General features: G+C 43.6%; 4 non-coding genes across 4 annotated transcripts; 1 reads left to right on the top strand and 3 right to left on the bottom strand.

Moving 5' to 3' along the window:
- Nucleotides 1–5,711: 5,711 nt before the first annotated feature.
- Nucleotides 5,712–5,784, bottom strand: trnak-uuu (transfer RNA lysine (anticodon UUU)). Its single transcript has one exon. It is a non-coding gene; the product is annotated as a tRNA-Lys (tRNA).
- Nucleotides 5,785–13,584: 7,800 nt separating this feature from the next.
- On the top strand, nucleotides 13,585–13,657 carry trnak-cuu (transfer RNA lysine (anticodon CUU)). The gene has a single exon. It is a non-coding gene; the product is annotated as a tRNA-Lys (tRNA).
- A 239-nt stretch (nucleotides 13,658–13,896) lies between these two features.
- Nucleotides 13,897–13,969, bottom strand: trnak-uuu (transfer RNA lysine (anticodon UUU)). Its single transcript has one exon. It is a non-coding gene; the product is annotated as a tRNA-Lys (tRNA).
- Nucleotides 13,970–15,256: 1,287 nt separating this feature from the next.
- Nucleotides 15,257–15,329, bottom strand: trnak-uuu (transfer RNA lysine (anticodon UUU)). The gene has a single exon. It is a non-coding gene; the product is annotated as a tRNA-Lys (tRNA).
- Nucleotides 15,330–15,601: the final 272 nt, after the last annotated feature.

Genomic DNA, 15,601 nt, shown 5'->3' with positions numbered 1-15,601 from the left:
GCAGCCTTGGACATCACTCAAATCGTCCTTTGCTCTGATTCAAACTACGCTAGACACAGCTTCATCTCTCACTTCCCCATGTGGAAGGAGAATCACATGAAAAACGCCAGGAACAGAGACGTGAAACACTCGGAGTTATTCCTAGCGTGTGATCTGCTCACCACTGAGAAAGGCATAATGGTCTACTGGAAAAAGGTCAAAGGTCACTCCAGGACCATAGGTCCGGAGAAAGATGGTAATGACGAAGCTGACCGCCTTGCTAAGCTCGGTGCTGACCAGGGAACCTGCTGGGAATTCAAAGACGAGTGGCTTCCTCCCAAGGCCGTTCACGAGGTCTGTGCGATTACTCGTCGCCATGCTAAACAGGCAGACGAACCTCAGAACATTGGGGTACCCGTGTTTCTAGGCAGACAACCACATGACGCGGACCTAGTCACCATGCAGGAACAAGATCCTGACCTGAAGCTCATCCGCGAGCTTCTCCAAAAGGGCCCGATGTCTAAACAACCATCACCACCTATTGGTGCAAGCCAAGATTTGGTAAACCTGCATCATCAACTCGCGCACCTGAAACTACAAAACGATTTGTTAGTTTACATGCGTGACGATCACAGCCCACCACGCTGGGTTGTTCCACTCGACCACAGAGGAGTGATGCTTGCCTACGCCCACGACACTCCGGTTGGAGGTCACCGGGGAGCAAAAGCTACCCTCGCGTCACTGACAGAAGTAGCATATTGGCCGTCGATGTCCAAGGACGTACACAGCTATGTCCAAGGCTGCCTCATCTGTGCCCAGTTTCAACCCTCCCAGCCGCTTGCTAGAGCACCACTGCAACGCAGGGGAATAACCTTCCCTTGGTCCCACCTGCAGATCGACTGGGTTGGACCGGTTCCCAAATCGGCAAGAGGAAACAAATATATGCTAACTGTAACTTGCAGTTTCACAAAGTGGGTGGAATGCCTTCCAGCGCCAAACGATACAGCTGTCACAACCGCTGTACTGCTGATTAACCACGTTTTCAGTCGATGGGGACTTCCACTCTGCATTGACTCTGACCGAGGAACTCATTTCACATCCAGTGTAATGACGTCCCTGTTTGAACTTCTGGGAGTGGAAGTGAGATTCCACCTCCCCTATCACCCACAGTCATCCGGACAGGTCGAACGGATGAACCGCACGGTCGTCTCTATGCTCAAAAAGTACGTCTGCTCCACTGGGAAGGACTGGGACGTCAAGCTCCCTCTGGTCCTGATGGCCATACGGTCCACTCCACAGCGATCCACGGGGGTTACGCCCTTTGAGATGATGACCGGCAGACTGATGACTCTACCACTGCACCTCCTGTATCACCCAGAGGATGTCAGTGTTGCCACTGCCTATACCGCTCATCAGTATGTGGCAGACTTGAAAACACACCTCAGAGCTACGTTCGCGCACGCTCAGAAGAAACTGGAGACCAACGTAGAAGGCGCTAAAGCCTACTACGACCAAAAGACAACCAGCCGCGAATACGAGGTGGGTGACAAAGTATTCTACTTTCGGTTCGCCCAACCGGCACGCAAAGCTAAGAAGTTCCTGCCCTGCTGGTCAGGACCATTTGAGATCGTGGCAAAACTCTCTCCAGTTGCATACAGGTTACGCATCACCAAAGCGAGACAGGAGCCTGTCTACAAATGGGTGCATGCAAACCAAATCAAACCCTACGTCAAACCATCCCCGCGGGTACAGAGACCAGACTCCCCGCAGGAGGTTGACGTAGTCTCGACATAGTTCTATGCATGGAAATGGAAAGGGGGGGAAAGTGCACGTTTAACCCACTAACATGTACTAACCGACAAAGAACCAGCCCCCCCCCCCCGCCGTCACTTTCACTAACCAAGACAAACTCCTTCCTAGACCGCTAACAGGATGTACCTACTAAAACCTTACAGAGTACTCTGGTACCTACACTAGGCTCTGATTAATGAATCTCTACGTGCAATCAAGACTTTGTCTGAAACCATACCTCAGGATATTGTGTACACACGAGTGGTGAGAGATTTGATGTAGGACCTGCTCAGGGAAGTAAGTTCCACGCTGGACAGCTTGGTTGAAAGTCGTATTTCCCCGTACTTGGTACCACTGGACCTGCTCAAAGTTAGCTTGACAGCTGCTACCCCTCTACTGTGCACCTTTCACAAATCCACCTAGCGTACAGCCTAGGTAGTGCAATTCCCATTCACGTTGATGCAGAAAATTAGAACTCGGTTTCCTGTTAAAGGTTCCCATAATTGAGACACCTCACATCTATAGGTTTAGGTCGATGCTAACATTGGTATTTGAAAGGACGGTAGGCATTTCCACCTTGAACTAGAAACCTGGCACTCCATCATCTCAACCTCGAACAGCATGACTCAGAGATTGAGATCATGGACGCTTTCCAGGGTTATAACTTTGCCTTCGATTTAGAAATTGACCAACAATTACTGATTGAAGGAACCAAACTCGTTAAGTTCACACAAACCCCGCGTGAACTTACTTTGACGCTACATTGACACAGATTATACCACCTTAATCTGCACATTGGTCGCCCTGGGGATGGGATGGCTCATCACGGCCGTGATTGCTTATTCCGCCTACAGGCGTGTTAAGAAACTCCAAGATAAGATGCACTTGCTCACCTACGGTGTGCCTCGTAACCGCGTTCGGGGAGACTCCAAGCGTGAATGTACCACACCTGTCTAAAGGGGGTGAGCAACATTTTCTTTTTTATTCTGTAAACCTAAGAGTAGTTCTCATTTTAGTCTACCTCACATATTTATCTGAGTGTTGCAGTATGTCACATTCTTTATAAGCTACACACTGACTGTATGACCTAAGAATGTATTTTATGAGACCTCAAGGTTGCTATGAATTTTCTTGGATGTTATATGTTTTTTTTTTGGGTTTTCTGTATTTTTGTTTCTTACTTGGTCACATATTAACTAGTGGTTATGTGCCGGCCCAGCTCAGTCTGTCAATGACTCTGTCTGACGCACCAGCACATTGTAGTACCTCTTAGTTTTATGGTCCTTGTTTTAGCCCAAAGACTGTCCTGATCCACCCTTTGGACCAAAAAGGGGGGAATCTTGGGACCACATAGGTCAATGCGCGTTTGCGAACTATGGACCTCGTACATCACCGCGTGCTCCATAAACTGAACTGTATGGCCGGCGGTGAGATGCCTTTGTGTCCACTCGTGGAGTTAACTGCCCACCGACCTTCCTCCTTCTACACTACTACCTCTCGCATGGACGACATCATCATTGCGTACCACCTGCGTGAGTGGCTTCTTCTCGTTATGCGCGTTGGGGACTATCCCGTTTCCTATCCTCTTTGTGCCTGACAAAGACAAAGACCAAAGGCGCCAGGATCCAAGACAAAGACCAAAGACAAAGGCGTCCAAGGAGACCAACGTCCTAAGGGACAAACCCACCTGTGCTTCCGACAATCCAAGTCGACCTACGTTCATGAGGGACAAACCCATCTGTGCTTCCGACGATCGAGCTTTGGGCGCGATCCCCGAAACCAAAAGGGGGAATGTTGAGGGTCTGACCTCATGAGGAAATTACTATGCAGTGATTTTCTCCAAAATGACTGTGCTTAAATTGCTCTGGAAAGCAAATAATCACATCAGCGCCAAGAAACTTCATTTCCCATGATGCTTTGCACACGGAAGCATTGGGTGATGTTACCGCCTAGTACCAGAAACACGTTCTGCGCATGTGCGGGAAGCCGTGGAGCTTTTCCCGCGAACTAAGACCATAAATCTTCAGCAGAGACAAAGAAACCTCGTTCTTTTGCCCAGGATACCTGGCGGTAAGGACACGCTTGTCGAACGCTCCGACAACTTGAGCACGCGGAAGCTCTAAGTGCCAAGTTGAGCCCACGCAACCGCTGGAAACTACACTCAACTCCATCGGGACCTGACTGGGAACGAGCGGAGCTCCATTCAGCTCTAAGAGACGCTGTAAGTTGTCAAACTCAGCACAAAAGAAACTTCGTCCTCTTTGTGTCCAGCCCGTGGAGAAACACTCGTGGAGCCAAACAACGGAGAAAGCATTAAACCGACGGATGACGCTGAAAACTGCGGAGAAAACGGAGAACCGTCAAATCAAACAGCTGGGACGCCTTGCTGCTCATCTGGTGATCAGAAAACTCATTTTTTTTCTCTCCTTTTCTTCTCCCGTTTCCTCTATAGTCCAGAATAAGCAATAAAACCGCGCTATTGCTTAAAAAGTAGCTTCGTGTTTTCCTCTTTCGCTCCCAATTCGTCCTTCGGGTCATTTTGAAAGAATAAACTGCTTATTGATCATCGCTAATATCTTTAGTCGTCAGCTCTGGCCAGGCTGCCGACTCCTTTTAGATTAAATAATTTACAAGTGACCTTTTGTTGTTTGTTAACTTTTGAAGTGTTTGAGTTAAGTTTTACTGTGATTCTAAGCCACTAAGTGTTCGGGAAAGTAGAAAACTTTACACATCCAGGTCTCCTGTTGAATGCGAGGGGAGGGGAAGAGCCCCACACACACTCACAGCTCACTTCCCCCACCTACTCTGGGGAAACAAAGACCCATTCATCTCTCACACACACACACACACTCACTCACACACACCACACAAACACCTTGAACATTATTTTGAATATACATCCTTTTAGTATATCACATGGTTATTATTCATTTATGCCACTGTTTATTCATTTGACAAATTGTTTATTAAACGTTATAAAATTCAGATTTTCGTCTCCAGTAGCTTTGTTGTGTCGAAGAGAAGTCTCTGCTCCAAGGATTCTACGAACTTCAAGAAAGACTGATAAGAGTTTTGGATTCAATTTTTCCCCGGTTAAAGGGGAATGGTGCCCCGTATATCTAAGAATATCTTAATTAATTAATAAATCAGTAAATATTTACATATTTACAGAATTTATTGAAGAATCCAAAAGTAAGTTGAAGCTTACTAATTGTTCGCTCCTAATAACCCCAACACGGCCATCTTGTCTGAAGATTGGAGTTGTATAATAAAGTTGCAGAGGTTGAATTGTGACCTACCCTCTGAAGTTGTCCTTTGCTTTTTCATTGACCTTGTAGAACCACTTATCCCAAGTAAGACTGCTGGCTGTCATAATGAATACAATCGATAAGTTGTAAGTTTGGTCAAATGTCTGAAATGAAGTTGCCCAATCAAAAGCAATTGTTTTCATTCAAGTTCTACCCATTCCCAAAACACTTTAGATCTTTGGAAGATTGGTGTTCAACTTCAAAAGCACTTTTATTGTTACTGAGTTACAGTAATTTGTTGTATCTGAAGGACCAGGGCAACAAACCCTGTATGGCAAAACAGTGTCACCTCACGTTGTCAAACTTGTCAAGATCATCAAATGCCCGACTAGCTCAGTCGGTAGAGCATGAGACACTTAATCTCAAGGTCGTGGGTTCGAGCCCCACGATGGGCGCTTAGTCCTTTGACAGAGTAAGTTTTCATGCAGTGTCACCAGTTTACCCTGAATCAAAATGCGTTTGCTTGAAAAACAGAAATTGTTGCCATAGATGGGTGAAGTTTTAAACTCAGACAACACTAAGAAAAAACTCAAATAAAGTCCCAAATTCTTATGCCAGCACCTGCAATTCTTCTCACAAAAGAACTAGTAGAAAGATTACACAAGAATAGACAGATGTTGCCTTTAGAATCTATGCCTAACATGGGACTTGAACCCATGACCCTGAGATTAAAAGTCTCATGCTCTACCGGCTGAGCTAGTCAGGCTACAAAACCATTGCAGACAGACACAGAGGAAAATAGTCAGATAGATAGATAGATAGATAGATAGATAGATAGATAGATAGATAGATAGATAGATAGATAGATAGATAGATAGATGATAGATAGATAGATAGATAGATAGATAGATAGATAGATAGATAGATAGATGATAGATAGATAGATAGATAGATAGATAGATAGATAGATAGATTCTTTCATTCATTAATTCATTGGTTGATGACACTGTAAAAAAGTTTGTCACATAAGCGCACACATCTTCAAATGAGTGGCACATTAGTTATTTTTAAGTTTTTTTTATGTTAGATGACAACATTGTTAACAGAAAAGCACTTTTCTAAAAAATTTAGAAAAAGACCAACATATGTCTTTCTGCAGATCTGTACACCAAAGATTCACCCACCCATCTTTGAATAAATTGCTCTTGATACCATCCAGAGATCTTTATTCTTGAGATAAAATTAATCATAAAACTTTGTTACTAGTTAATGAATGTGTCAAGAGTGGGATTTGAACCCACGCTTCCTATTGGAGACCAGAATCCCCATATTGGAATGGAAGCAATGCTTGAGTCTGGCGCCTTTTCCCGCTCGGCCATCTTGACTGAAGATTGGAGTGGTATAATCAAGTTGCAGAGGTTGAATTGTGTCCTACCCTCTGAAGTTGTCCGTTGCTATTTCATTGACCTTGTAGAACCACTTATCCCAAGTAAGACTTCTGGCTGTCATAATGAATACAATCGATAAGTTGTAAGTTTGGTCAAATGTCTGAAATGAAGTTGCCCAATCAAAGGCAATTGTTTTCATTCAAGTTCTACCCATTCCCAAAACACTTTGGATCTTTGGAAGATTGGTGTTCAACTTCAAAAGCTCTTTTATTGTTACTGAGTTACAGTAATTTGTTGTATCTGAAGGACCAGGGCAACAAACCCTGTATGGCAAAACAGTGTCACCTCATGTTGTCAAACTTGTCAAGATCATTGTAGCGTTATGGATTTATGCTCTTTTATGAAAGAGGAGCCATGCTACGTATTAATTCGGAATATTAATTTTAATAAATCAATCACCAAATTTTATATTGTTCAGAAGACTCAAAGGTTGTTTTCATCCATAAACTGCCGATAATATCTGAGTGTCTGTGTTTCAGTTCAATGAGGAAACCAGTTTGACGTTTAAAAGTTTTAATTCTTCAAATTAAACTAATGATTTTGAAATTGACAAACAGGAAATACAATCAACATTAGTAACTTTGTGGGACAATCTCTTTAACAGTTGATATGCTGTTCTGGCTCAAATAGACCTTCTGATGAATTTATGAAGATTGAGAATGTTGTGATGGTGAGAGTGATATGAGCTGGGATGGGTGCGTGAGTGCATCTGATTTTGCTTCAGGAAGAACCAGGTGTCTGAGTGAAAAGTGATGGTTTGAATAAACTTAGGCTCTTAGTTGGAAAAGATGCATCAAAACGCTAAACACCGTGTTCTGTCTCACCGAATTCTTTTGGACCCTCTTTCGGATCCGGGGCGTCACCTTAGGATGTTTCATCCAGGGCACCTTGGCTGGCAGAAAAGACAAAGATGCGCTGCGACCCGGTCCAGAGTTGTCCTCGGTACACGTTGATGGTAAAGCGTTTTGTCGACGCGCTTTCTTAAGTTAATTCACTCAGAAATCAAAAGACTCGGTAATGAGTCTGCGTTAGAAGTTGCGATTCAGCTATTCTGCCTGGCGTGGCAGAAACAGCGTGAGAGGAGGGGGGGGGGGATTGAGCCCATGGGCTCCGTTCCCCGTTAGCGGTTGTTCACAAGTCCTCTCTCTCTCGTGGCCCAACACGAACTGCATCAAAAGACTGAAAACTTACCAAAAACCTTTCTCTTCTCAAAGCAAACGTGCGTCATCAAATGTGTCTGGAGTTTACTGTGAGCAGGTGTGTGTGGATGTGTGTGAATGTTTGTGCTTGAGTGTGTGTGAAGGTCAGTAACAAACATTCTCAACATTATTTAAGAATGGATTCATTAAACCATTATAATTACCCCAAAGCTAAATAGTCATTCATTTGATTAATCACATTTATAATGAGCAAAATGATAATGGTTACTTTAACATTAAAATCAAGAAAAAGAAGTTTAAACTTTATGTTTTGACTTGGTCTGGGTACAACTCATGTAAACACATCTTCTGGTAGACTGCAGGTGGCAGATGTTATGGTTTCCTCCCAGACTCGCTGGCGTTCAGGTCTTAATCTGTGGGTGAAAGTTCTCAGCGACCCAGCTTTGACACAGCTGAGTCCAACACCACCATTGTGACAGAAAACCCATATTTCCTCACGTTACATTCCCCCCTTTTGTGACGACATGGAGGTCAAGCAGAGGCCACCTGACGTCACAACCACAATAACGTGATGTACTCGTAAAGGTAGACATCCCAGATGAAGGCAGGAACGATGAAGCGTCACCACAGGTCTCCTGTAGAAGGGAGTCTATCCTGATCAGATGATTAAGGCCAAAACTGTTGCAATCATTGTAAAGTAATCCACTTAGGAATCTTGAAAGCAGAGCTATTTCAATAGCAGTTAATTTTCATCAGCAATAATGCAAAGGTATGCAAAGGATAAGCAGCTCGTGTGCCACACGGAGCTGGGCAGGTGATGTATTCCCCAGGCGTAGTCCAGGCGAAGTCCAGCGCAGACCTCGACCCATCTCGAACCACGACCGAAGCCCCATGCGACAGGAAACCAGTTGAAGGATGGTGAAGCCGACCCCTCTGATGGAACGTAGTCCATACGAGCTCGGAGAAGGAGACAAAGTGAGACAGCCCACACGATAGATAGCATTTGATGCAAAACAAAGAAATCAATCAAAACCTATCTATGGGTGCCTCTGGGAAAATGTGGATGCCTTTTGTGAATTATCTAAAGAAGAAATGTTCTGCACCCTGCTCTACATGTCATGTAAAAACGTGATGCAGAGAAAACACAAATAAAAGAAAGTAAATCCTAACTGATATGTGAGACTCAGCAGGCTGCATTAATTAAAGGCATATATATAAAGGAAATAATCATGAAAATGAAGGGCAAATTGGCTTGTGGCCCTTTAAGGGAAATAGTAACAAAATAAAATTAACTTTGTAATCAAATATAATCATGCTACACAAAGCACTAATAAAAAGATAGAGATTTAAATCAGTTCTAAAAATGTAAATCAGTAGGTTAGTAATCCCTAAAGATGTGAGTTAGTAACAGGACCCTGGCTGGAGGCAGGTAACCTGAAAAAAAAACCCAAAGGATATCACATTTGTTAAAAATTTATCCCACAAACGAGAGAATTTGTAACGGTCCACCAGTCAGTGGAAAAAAATCCGGTCAGAATAGTCGGTCAGAATAGAGTTTTGAATCTGGTATTGCGGACCCACAGAGACACGAGTTTGGACGTATCAGTGGGAGCAGGCTCATAAGCGATTTGGTTATCAAACTGTTTGTATCTTGTGTTACGAACCCACAGGGAAACTTGTTTGAATTTACCTGAGGGTTCCGTTTGGAACTAGAGCGAAGCTGATGGTTTAGCTGTTAGATCAGAACCTGATTTTACCTGCTCAAAGTTGTGTTGCAGCTTAACGGAGGCGACTTTGTTGTGATCAGAAATAGTAGTGAACTGGAAATGCGAAAATGATGCTCGCAAAGCGGGAGGAGGCTCCCCACCCCCCTTTTGTTTCTCAAACTTATGCCGTGTCTGTGAGACAGGAGAAGCATAACAAAGAACAGTTCTTAAGCTCCTAAAAGCCCTAATACCAAGAAGATGCACATTGTCACCTGAATCGTGCTGAAAGAGTAGGTGTTCAGATGTCCAAAGACCTGGAGGTGTTGGACTTGGAGGTTCTGAAAAGGAGTGATCCAAGGATGGTTGTGTCACGGGTGTCAAAGCAAACCTAGCTATGTTTAGAATCAGATACAGACATGACACTAGCTGTAGGAACATGGTCTGTCCTGAAAACTGAAACCAAGAATACTTTATTCCCAAGAATGATGGAGGTTCCCACACAGAATCAGAAAAACCCGGTTTAACCAGATTATTTACAGACTGACTAGAACTCCGCCCCATAGAAGGTGCAGCACCTAACTCCGGGTCGGAGTTCAATGTTGTCAGCTGAATTGGTGGAAGGTCAGTGTCGATTTCTGCAATGACCCGCCCGCTCGGAGGAGGCGTTCCCCCGAACCGGTTGAAGTCCGCAACGGAAAACTCAGAGCCACTCAGCACCCCCCCTTTGTCAGGAGGGGCCCCGAGCAGAGCATCACTGCACGCACCTACACCTCCCGGGCCGGGTTGCCTTCCCGAGCCCGTGAGAGAGGTGTGCGCAGCAACCACCGAGCCACCTTTAATATCGCCACTGACCACAGGACTGCTGGAAACCGCAGGGTTTTCTGCGTCGTCGTGGTCACCTGTAAGAGAAATCACAGGAAAGAGGGCACAGAGGCCCGAGACTAAGTCACACCCCTGTGAAAGGAGAAAGGAATTGGCCACCGTATTAGCAGAGGTCACAAACTGAAAAGTGACAAGGTCATTCACATAAAGGTCAAGATGTCCGGGCACAAACCCCTTAAATGGCATGGCAGCTCCGTCCGGAGACCACAAGCGTTTCACGGCGGCTGACGTTCCCATCACGCCCCGATAAAGAAGCTGGTTTTTGCATGAGACGGACTGACGAGTAAAACAGACCTCTGACTGAAGCGGTGGGTCACAGCCTGAAGATTTCACACCCATGCTGGAGAGATGTTCAGCCTTTAACATGGATGACAGAGGAGAAGCATTAGGAACCAAAGGGTTAAGCACAACCTGTTTGTCAGAGAGGTTAACCATAGGTTCAAGAGATTTATTCAGCTTAAAAGCAGCAGAGAAAGTGTTGTTTATTTCAAACCTTGATGTTGATGGTGGGTTTTTTACCCCCTGGAAGAAATAAAAGTAAAGAAAAAGCGTTATGACTGTAAACAGCATGTTGCTTGAATTCACGACATGAAGTGCAGACCAGAACCACCTCCGACCCAGTGTAGCTGGCACCGAACCGCAGCCACTGGTCCCCACTGTTCCCGACCGGCGGCACCCGCCTAAAACGGGCCCGTTCGGGCGGGCGGAGGGACCAGCGATGCTCGGCCGGTGAATTTCCTGCGTCTTGGCATGTTCTGGAAGCAGAACGTCAGAGAACCTTACATCAGGTGTAACAGTGCAAGAAAGATTTTGTCGTGTCTCGTCCATCTCCCATTAAGTTCAGAGCAACTCGCGTTTTTACCTTCTGAGCCGACGTAAAACTCCGGGCAGATTCCTTAATATGTCTCACACAAACAAGGACTGTCCGTAGCTTACTTAACTTTATGACACAGGGTAAAACAAGGAATTGTTGATAGAGAAATGAATACACACAACTTCACAAGATGTAAGAAAAAGGCATGGAACCGAGCAACGGAGGCTGTGAAAGCCGACCCGTTCACCGGTCCAAAATAAAAAAATAATAAAAAAAAATAACAAACCCTACGCTGCCGTGTTGGTGTCAGACGGACAAACGTAGCAAAATGTAGATTCTACACACCGTAGCGATTTACAAGAATCACCGCCAATGCGGGTTTTGTGAGGACACAGACTGACTGTGCCAGAAATGATGACAATTTAACGGGACGCGTGCCCTATTTGTCTAACTGTGGCGCTAGCTTAGCTCTCCGGCCAGTTCTAGCGTTCTTTGTCTGTAGCGACCAGACTTAAATTTTCCCGATTAACACGTAGGCATCTCGCTCCACTTTTAATACGGACTTTAAAAAAAACGTACGCAATCTGAATGCAGTAACGCGTAACGGCTGTGCCTCGCTTTACGACGTTTACCGAGCAGTCAAGCTCCGGCAGGTGTCACCGAGCATTCCGTTTAAAAAGCGCACGCAATCTGAATGCAGTAGAAACTTCTCTCACAATAGCTCGCCCACAGTGTCAACACACCGAGACGAAAGGTGTCCGAGAATTCAGTCTCGGTTCTGAGGTTCGGAGAATATAGTGATAATTCTAGGAACTGAGGATAAGCTGCACGGTAGCTCACCCAGCGATGATCAGAGCGGAAACGGAGCGTTCCGACCTGAGGTGAGATTGGGGACGCGGCGGCGCGTCAAAATGGACAGAATTTAGTCAAAAGCACAACTCACACGTTCGCTCCGAAGGCGAAGATGGGATAAATCAAAGTTAGGTCTGTAATTTGCGGTCAATTTGAGATCGGAGATCTTCCCGGTCAAGTTATCACCCGGACGTCTCCCGGAAGAGTGACTTCAGCGGAACAATTTCCGGTTTTTCAAAATAAGACATCAAAGTGAAACACAGAGAAAAGCGTTGTTTGTAGCTTTTAGATGTAAGAAATCAGACATATCGCAGACATAGAAGACTGGATACGCTCGCCATTAAATGTAGCGTTATGGATTTATGCTCTTTTATGAAAGAGGAACCATGCTACGTATTAATTCGGAATATTAATTTTAATAAATCAATCACCAAATTTTATATTGTTCAGAAGACTCAAAGGTTGTTTTCATCCATAAACTGCCGATAATATCTGAGTGTCTGTGTTTCAGTTCAATGAGGAAACCAGTTTGACGTTTAAAAGTTTTAATTCTTCAAATTAAACTAATGATTTTGAAATTGACAAACAGGAAATACAATCAACATTAGTAACTTTGTGGGACAATCTCTTTAACAGTTGATATGCTGTTCTGGCTCAAATAGACCTTCTGATGAATTTATGAAGATTGAGAATGTTGTGATGGTGAGAGTGATATGAGCTGGGATGGGTGCGTGAGTGCATCTGATTTTGCTTCAGGAAGAACCAGGTGTCTGAGTGAAAAGTGATGGTTTGAATAAACTTAGGCTCTTAGTTGGAAAAGATGCATCAAAACGCTAAACACCGTGTTCTGTCTCACCGAATTCTTTTGGACCCTCTTTCGGATCCGGGGCGTCACCTTAGGATGTTTCATCCAGGGCACCTTGGCTGGCAGAAAAGACAAAGATGCGCTGCGACCCGGTCCAGAGTTGTCCTCGGTACACGTTGATGGTAAAGCGTTTTGTCGACGCGCTTTCTTAAGTTAATTCACTCAGAAATCAAAAGACTCGGTAATGAGTCTGCGTTAGAAGTTGCGATTCAGCTATTCTGCCTGGCGTGGCAGAAACAGCGTGAGAGGAGGGGGGGGGGATTGAGCCCATGGGCTCCGTTCCCCGTTAGCGGTTGTTCACAAGTCCTCTCTCTCTCGTGGCCCAACACGAACTGCATCAAAAGACTGAAAACTTACCAAAAACCTTTCTCTTCTCAAAGCAAACGTGCGTCATCAAATGTGTCTGGAGTTTACTGTGAGCAGGTGTGTGTGGATGTGTGTGAATGTTTGTGCTTGAGTGTGTGTGAAGGTCAGTAACAAACATTCTCAACATTATTTAAGAATGGATTCATTAAACCATTATAATTACCCCAAAGCTAAATAGTCATTCATTTGATTAATCACATTTATAATGAGCAAAATGATAATGGTTACTTTAACATTAAAATCAAGAAAAAGAAGTTTAAACTTTATGTTTTGACTTGGTCTGGGTACAACTCATGTAAACACATCTTCTGGTAGACTGCAGGTGGCAGATGTTATGGTTTCCTCCCAGACTCGCTGGCGTTCAGGTCTTAATCTGTGGGTGAAAGTTCTCAGCGACCCAGCTTTGACACAGCTGAGTCCAACACCACCATTGTGACAGAAAACCCATATTTCCTCACGTTACATCATCAAATGCCCGACTAGCTCAGTCGGTAGAGCATGAGACTCTTAATCTCAGGGTCGTGGGTTCGAGCCCCACGATGGGCGCTTAGTCCTTTGACAGAGTATGTTTTCATGCAGTGTCACCAGTTTACCCTGAATCAAAATGTGTTTGCTTGAAAAACAGAAATTGTTGCCATAGATTGGGGGAAGTTTTAAGCTCAGACAACACTAAGAAAAAACTCAAATAACATCCCAAATTCTTATGCCAGCAGCGGCTATTCTTCTCACAAAAGAACTAGTAGAAATATTACACATGAATAGACAGATGTTGCCTTTAGAATCTATGCCTGACATGGGACTTGAACCCATGACCCTGAGATTAAAAGTTTCATGCTCTACCGGCTGAGCTAGTCAGGCTACAAAATGATTACAGACAGAAACAGAGTAAAATAGTCAAATAGAAAGATAGATAGATAGATAGATAGATAGATAGATAGATAGATAGATATAGATAGATAGATAGATAGATAGATAGATAGATAGATAGATAGATAGATAGATAGATAGATAGATAGATAGATAGATAGATAGATAGATAGATTCTTTCTTTCATTCATTCATTGGTTGATGACACTGTAAAAAAGTTTGTCACATAAGCGCACAAATCTTCAAATGAGTGGCACAGTTGTTATTTTTAAGTTTTTTTATTTTAGATAACAACATTGTTAACAGAAAAGCACTTTTCTAAAAAATTTAGAAAAAGACCAACATATGTCTTTCTGCAGATCTGTACACCAAAGATACACCCACCCATCTTTGAATAAATTGCTCTTGATAGCGTCCAGAGATCTTTATTCTTGAGATAAAATTAATCATAAACCTTTGTTTCTAGTTAATGAATGTGTCAAGAGTGGGATTTGAGCCCACGCCTCCTACTGGAGACCAGAATCCCCATATTGGAATGGAAGCAATGCTTGAGTCTGGCACCTTTGACCGCTCGGCCATCTTGACTGAAGATTGGAGTGGTATAATCAAGTTGCAGAGGTTGAATTGTGTCCTACCCTCTGAAGTTGTCCGTTGCTATTTCATTGACCTTGTAGAACCACTTATCCCAAGTAAGACTTCTGGCTGTGATAATGAATACAATCGATAAGTTGTAAGTTTGGTCAAATGTCTGAAATGAAGTTGCCCAATCAAGAGCAATTGTTTTCATTCAAGTTCTACCCATTCCCAAAACACTTTGGATCTGTAGAAGATTTGTGTTCAACTTCAAAAGCTCTTTTATTGTTACTGAGTTACAGTAATTTGTTGTATCTGAAGGACCAGGGCAACAAACCCTGTATGGTAAAACAGTGTCACCTCACGTTGTCAAACTTGTCAAGATCATCAAATGCCCGACTAGCTCAGTCGGTACAGCATGAGACACTTAATCTCAAGGTCGTGGGTTCGAGCCCCACGTTGGGTGCTTAGGCCTTTAACAGAGTATGTTTTCATGCAGTGTCACCAGTTTACCCTGAATCAAAATGCGTTTGATGGAAAAAAAGAAATTGTTGCCATAGATTGGGGGAAGTTTTAAGCTCGGACAACACTAAGAAAAAACTCAAATAAAGTCCCAAATTCTTATGCCAGCACCTGCAATTCTTCTCACAAAAGAACTAGTAGAAAGATTACACATGAATGGACAGATGTTGCCTTTAGAATCTATGCCTAACATGGGACTTGAACCCATGACCCTGAGATTAAAAGTCTCATGCTCTACCGGCTGAGCTAGTCAGGCTACAAAATCATTGCAGACAGACACAGAGTAAAATCGTCAGATAGATAGATAGATAGATAGATAGATAGATAGATAGATAGATAGATAGATAGATAGATAGATAGATAGATAGATAGATAGATAGATAGATAGATAGATAGATAGATAGAAAGATTCTTTCATTCATTAATTCATTGGTTGATGACACTGTAAAAAAGTTTGTCACATAAGCGCACAAATCTTCAAATGAGTGGCACATTAGTTATTTTTAAGTTTTTTTTTATGTTAGATGA

This window comes from Nothobranchius furzeri, chromosome 7, assembly GCF_043380555.1.
Source record: "Nothobranchius furzeri strain GRZ-AD chromosome 7, NfurGRZ-RIMD1, whole genome shotgun sequence".
In the NCBI taxonomy this organism is placed as follows: Eukaryota; Metazoa; Chordata; class Actinopteri; order Cyprinodontiformes; family Nothobranchiidae; genus Nothobranchius; species Nothobranchius furzeri.
This window is presented reverse-complemented; position numbering and strand designations above follow the sequence as displayed.